A 7,002-nucleotide genomic window follows, 5' to 3' on the forward strand; every position below is an offset into this window, starting at 1 on the left:
TGACCTCTCAGCAGTAGACCATTCCTTTGTCCTTGAAGCACTTACTCTTTTGACTTCTTGGCACCACCACACTTCCCTGATTTCCTTCTGTCACTTAACATTGAAATGTTGGTATCTCTAAAGGTAAAGTCTTGGGCTCTTTCTGTTCTCTATGCTCTTTCCAAAGGTAATCCACAATGATTCCTTTGGATTTAGTACCCATCAAGGTGCTTAATTTACATCTCCACCCAGATCTTTGTTTTTAGTCCAGACTGTAATATCTACTTCCTTTCTTAACTTCTCTACTTAGAGGCCTCATATATACCTCAGACTGAATCAGTCTAAAATGGAAGCTTTGATCCGCACCCCCAAAACGATTGCCTCCAATAGGGTCCCCCAAACCAGGCACTCAGTGGTTCATCCAAAATATATCAAATGCTCACTGTGTGCCATTGAATGTTTCAGTTGCAGGAGATAGCAGCGAACAAGACTGAATGGACACACCCTCGGTGGCTCATACTATGTGCACTGTCGACACATAGCCACTAGCCACAGGTGATTTTTAGGAACTTAAAATGTGGTAGTCTGAATTGAGATGTGCTCTCAGCGTAAAATACACACTGTCTTTTGATGACTTAATACAAAAAAAAAAAAAAATCTGCAAAACTTCTTGTAAGTGTTATATTGGTTATTTGTTGAAAAAATATTCTAGGCATATTCTAGATATATTGAATTAAGCAAAATAAATCATTAAAATTAATTTCACCTCTTTTTTAATGTGGCTACTAGCAAATTTAAAATTACATAAGTGGTTTACCTTACTTTTCTATTGGACAGGATTATTCTAGATGGACAGAATAAACACATAAATATATTAACAAGATAATGGCTTCAGTTGCTTTAATTGTGGTGCTTTGAAGGAAATAAACTAAGAAAAATGATCCTAAGCCAGAAACCTAGGAGTCTTGGGTAATTCCTCTCTTTTCATCAAGCCCATCCCCATGTCAAATTATTTCTAAGCTCTATTGACTCTACTTCAAAATACATGTTAAATCTCTCTGTTACCACCCTATCTACTACCATCATATGGAAGCCTTCTGCATCTCCTCCAGGATCTATACAGAAGCATTTCCTTGCTTCCTCTTCCCACCCTGTGTGCACAATCCTGTCCCCTTCTTAAAACCCAGGAGTGACTCAAGAGTCCGATACTAGAACTTCGTGATGCTCTAAGATGCAGACAAGGATCTAGGATATGGCTTCAGTTTATTTCTAATGAGTTCGTTTCTAACGATGAAGGCGTCCAGAATATGCCACTGTGGCATAAAAATTATTTTGAGCTATAGGCATTTGAGAGTCAGGAAGGGGCTTTCTTCCTTAACTCCCTTTATCTGTCTGACAGCAGAGTACCCACTCCCCCAGCAAGAATTCAGCTGTCATAAATCCTGTTTTCTTCCTCACAACCAGGGAAGGTTGATTCTTACTATCTGGATACAAGATCACCTGAACATACATAGTCACAGAACTACCAAACATGACATCTATTCTAAGGGCCCATTTAGCTTTCCTAAATGTCATTTGTTTTGTCATAAGTACTCTTTCTTCTTTTCCCTTTCCTCCATTAAGATGGTATATGAGCTCTGGGGCACCTGGGTGGTGCAGTTGGTTAAGTGACCAACTCTTGATTTTAGCTCAGGTTGTGATCTCAGGGTCATGAGATCAAGCTTTGTGCTCAGCCCAGAGTCTGCTTAAGACTCTCTCTCCCTCTCCCTCTGCCCCTCAACCCTCTCTCTCTCAAATAAATAAATAAATAAACTTTATTTATTTATTTATTTATTTAGATTTTATTTATTTATTCATGAGAGACACACACAGAGAGAGTCAAAGACATAGGCAGAGAGAGAAGCAGGCTCCCTGTGGGGAGCCTGATGTAGAACTCGATCCCAGGGCCCTGGGATCATGACCTGAGCCAAAGGCAGATGCTCAACCACTGAGCCAGCCACATGCCCTTAAATGAATCTTACTTCAAGAAAAGATGGTATATTAGCTCCAGATTCTAACCACCCTGTGGAGTCACATTTTTCTGTGTGCTTCCCCATAAGCGAATACAAATTTGTCTTGAGTGAATTGATAGAGAGGCTAATTGGATAGACTGCAAACAGGTTCCTTCTTACTCCAACTGGATGCTATGCAACCATGCCAGTTCTGAACAGAATTTTCCAAGGACATAATCCATGTGAGGTCTTGATATTTTTCCTCCCAGAAGCTGGCAGAGGTAGGGGGCGAGTAACAAAGTCCCAAGTTCAACTACTTCTGGGCTGGGGAGGTACTTTGCTCTGAAGGACGCTTACAGAATGTAGAATTAAACAAGTGTTCCATTCCATTGCTCTCCATTCTAACTGTCCCTGGAAGTTTCTGCAGTTACATAGTGCCTAGCTTCTCACCTCTCTTGGCAGCTGTATATCTATCAGGGGTCAAAACACTCATGTTTCAAGGAACATATTTTAAAAAATACCAATATAGATAGTCTGAATGTTGAAAATACTATAGCAAAATATTATAAGAGAGAGGAAGAGGGTGTGCTGGAGGACACAGGGCTTACACAGGCCTTGCTCAGGAGCATGGACTGTATCCCTGAGGAGAGTGGGAGATCGTGAAGAAGGGGAGGGGGATGATCCCGCTGTCACATTAAAAGTGTCACTCTGGCTGTGCCACTATGTGTCACTTCGTGCTTAATTTAGTTCTAAGTAGCTCAAGTATCACGTGAACTAAGAGTAACTAAGAGTTTACACCTTATTCCTCCACTGGTTGGGGTCATAAAAAGCACAGTCTCTGGAAGGTACATTTTAGGAGATGTCTGTTATTCCTGGGCTAAGATGTCCTTGCCTCTTGGTGGAGTGATACCAGCAGCCTCCTGGGTCCCCTCTGGTGCCCCATCCTCCAAGCAGCCTCACTGCCTGTGAAAGCTGGGTTTTCCCACTCTCCTACAAATACTTGTACATAATTTCCCGCTCGTTTTAGGAATGCACCCCATGCTCCTGAGCAAGGCCCGCAGGCCCTGTGTCCTCCAGCCCTGCATCTGGCTCTCCCCTTCTTGCTTGCTCAAGTCCGGGTGCATTGGCACTCCTCAGAGCTTCCTTAGCTGGGTCCTCTGTGGGAAGCTGTGCTGAGGCCCAGGTTCTCCCATTTCCCCCTGTTCACTCAGGCCTCAGCTTCTGTGGTGCTTGCTCGGGGTCAGCCACAGCCCCCACCGCCCCTGCCCCACCTCAGGAAGTCACCGCAGCCAGTTTATCTTTGTTTGCTGTTTCCTCAGTATCCATACTTTCCCTCAGGAGCACTTGCCACAACAGTAACTAATTAATAGATTAGCTGTATCATTCATTACACATTGAAGGTCTGTTTTTCCTCCCTAAAATTAAAGTTCCATGGGCTGGAGACGGGGTCTGACCTTTTCCCACTGTATCCTTTGTGTCTGGTCCAGGGCCTGGCACATAGTAGCTACTCAATAAATACCTTTAAAATAAAGATCATACTTGGTAACTAGTGTAACAGCAGTAACAGCTACAAATTATTATCTCCATTTTTAAAGAAGGGAATTGAGGCTCAGGTCACAGGATATACTCCAGGCCACAGAGCTGCTTTGGGGTAGAGCCAGGACAAGATCTAAAGCTCATGCCCTTATTTCTGTCCAGCTGCTTGGAGCGTTACCTGGTGCACCATAGTACCTACCTTCTCGGAATTCCTTCCTCAGGAATCTTGTGTTTATCTTCTTCTTCACGCTGCCAATCTAGCCTGCTGATACAGGGTTAAGATAGCTCCTGGCAGCTTTAGCTGAGCCTGATAGCATCAGCTGTTTTTCCTGGAGAAAGTCTATGTTTGAGGGTCATAGTGAAACTGAAAAGCAATTTTTAGAGTCATGAACGAGGCAGCATTCAGCTGATGTGTTAGCTTGCTTTTATGTGAAAAAAGTCCAGAGACATCAGTAAGTCTCCTGAGTCACAATTTGGGTGACACTTCAAGAATAGACGTGGGACACAGGAGTACCGAGGCTTCCAGGCAGGCTGCCAGGACTCAGCCTCCCTGGGAACTGGCAGGCTAGGAGCCACGTGGCTGCCAAGTGCTTGGCCAACAAGATTCCTTTCTTTCTGACTTGCCCCTGAGACTGAGGGATACAGAGGCAGGTCAGCCACAGCCAAGTTATGTAAGATGTATGTTTAACTTTAGCAATGGAGATAAAGCAGTGTCTAATTTGATGTTACGTGTTTGGTATCATAAAGTTGTAAAAAGTAAAATACACTGGGATGCCTGGGTGGCTCAGTGGTTTAGCATCTACCTTTCGTTCAAGGCATGATCCTGGGGTTCTGGGATCAAGTCCCACATCCGGCTCTCCTCAGGGAGCCTGCTTTCTCCCTCTGCCTGTGTCTCTGCTTCTTTCTCTGTTTCTCTCATGAATAAATAAAGTCCTTTTTTTTTTTAATGAAGTATACTGAGGTTTTTACAATATTCAATTTTTGTAGCCTTGAAATGATTCCCCAGCCCATAGTTTTCCTGATGATAAAGATCTGTGGTAAGTTTGGTAGCAGGGGGTGATTGCCAATGTGAAAGCCAGAGTTGTGCCTCCTCTGGGAAAGCGAAACGCCTTGAAAGGTTTCTAGATATGAAATTACAGGCCTGGGGAGGGGATCTTAAATAAGAGAGGCCGAGACTGAATTTCTCAGCCTAGAAAGGGGGAAGGAATTCTTGCTCTGGAGACAGGGGCTCAAGGAAAGAGGACAGGAGGGTGAAGGAGAGAGAGATGAGCGTCATGATGAGAGGCTGGGGCTTGGGTGGGAGAGAAGCTCTGAGAAACTTTCTTATTTTTAAACAGAAGAACAGGGCTTCCACCTGGGACCACCATGGAAATGATGGGGACAGCGCTGAATTCCAAGAGGAAAAGGGGAAGAGCGATCAGCAGGGGCAGGATGGCCCTCGACTGGAGTCGAGGATGGCCAGGACAAAACAGCACCCCTGACCACTCCTGGGGCAGGAGAAACCCCCATCGACATATGAGGTGCATCTGTAAAGCTGGCTCCCTAGACCCATCTCTTCTTGTCTCCATCTGTGACGCCTCATTAGAGAAACTGTGGTAGAAGGAATAGGGGTTTTGGAGGTAGAGTGGCCTGAATTTGAAGCCGAGCTCTGTTTCAACTGCTTCACCTGTTTGAGCTACAAATTTGTTAGCCATAAAAAGGATCTCACAGGATACAAGATTACGGAGATGTTCAAATTGTCACACCTTTCTTTTTACAAAGTAGGCTACGTGCCCAGCATGGAGCCCAACACGGAGCTTCAATTTATGGCCCTGAGATCAAGACCTGAGCTGAGATCAAGAGTCAGACCCTTAACCAACCGAGCCACCTAGGTGCCTTGGGGGATGCTCAAATGACATGGCGTGTCACACGTGGGTTAGAGCTCAGGGCCTAGAGTCAGACTGCTGGATTCCATCATTTGTTTTCTGTGTGAGTTCTGGGCAAGTTATTCAACCTCCTCTTATGGAAAATAGGGCAAATAGTAGGTCATTAGGAGAATCAAAGGAGATAATACAGGAAAGCATCTCGAATAGTGCCTGACATTACAGCAAGTGTTTAGTAAGTGCTAGTCATTACTCTTGTTGTTATTATTATTACATATGTAAAATATCTGGTCTTGGTAGAACATTAATTATTGATTTTTGCTGTTAGTTTTAGAGAAATAAAGATCTGGGAATTCCTATGCTACCAACACCTCCTTTCCCCAGAGGGGTTAACTAAAAGAGAACCAAATGATTGCAAACGTCAGTGATGGAGGTTCATAAAAGCCTCGAACCTCTCTCCCCTTACTTTATCCTGTGTAAAGATTTTTGGCTATCAGGATTTAAAATGCTGTTGACACATAAATATATTTTATTTGCAAAAAAATGTCAGTTCTAAGAAATATACTTTCTGTTCTTCCTTAAACTTCAACAATCGCCCTGTAAATTTTTAAAAAAGATTTTATTTATTTATCTCAGAGAGGGACAGAGAAGGAGAGAGAGAGGGCATAAGCGGGGGGTAGATGGGGAGGGAGAGGGAGAAGCAGACTTCCCACTGAGCAGAGAGCCTAATGTGGGGCTTGAACCCAGGACCCTGAAATTATGACCTGAGCCAAAGGCAGACACTTAACCGACTAAGCCCCCTCAGGACTGCCACTCTCCTTATAAATTGACTGGCAGGTGTTCAGGCTCTGCCTGGGAGAGGATGCCCTGACTTAGTGCTCTTCAGTTTTCTCACATGTACATTCATTTTCTTTGTATCGCTTTAGGCTGATTATTAACAACTTTTCATTATTTGCAGCATACATCCACATGCCAGAATTTTGAATGCCATACTAAATAAAGGGGTTTGAAAAGAAGGTTCTGTAAAGTCACTGTTTCTGTAGATTGTTCCTTTCTGTTCTTTGTTACTTTTGGACTCTCTCCACTCAAAGGATGCCCTTTAATATTTCTTGCAGGGCTGGTTTAGTGGTCACAAATTCCCTTAGTTTTTGTTTGTCCCGGAAACTCTTAATCTCTCTTTCTATTCCAAATGACAGCCTTGCTGGATAAAGTATTCTTGGCTGTATATTTTTTTCATTTAGCACATTGAATATGACATGGCAGTCCTTTCTGGCCTGCCAGGTTTCTGGGGATAGGTCTGCTGCCAGCCTTATGTGTCTACCTTTGTAGATTATGGACCCCTCATCCCAAGTGACTTTCAGAATTTTCTCTTTATCTTGTTATGAATCCATAGAGAAGATGTGGTACAGATACACAGTGGAATATTACTCAGCCATCAAAAAAGAATGAAATCTTGCCATTTGCAACAATGTGGATGGAACAAGAGGGTATTATGCTAAGCAAAATAAGTCAATCAGAGAAAGACAAATACCACATGATCTCATCATATGCGGAATTTAAGAGACAAAACAGATGAACATAGGGAAAGAGAAGGAATAAAATAAGATGAAAACAGAAAAAAAAAAGAAAACAGA

The sequence above is a fragment of the Canis lupus genome, chromosome 33 (genome assembly GCF_048164855.1).
Source record: "Canis lupus baileyi chromosome 33, mCanLup2.hap1, whole genome shotgun sequence".
In the NCBI taxonomy this organism is placed as follows: Eukaryota; Metazoa; Chordata; class Mammalia; order Carnivora; family Canidae; genus Canis; species Canis lupus.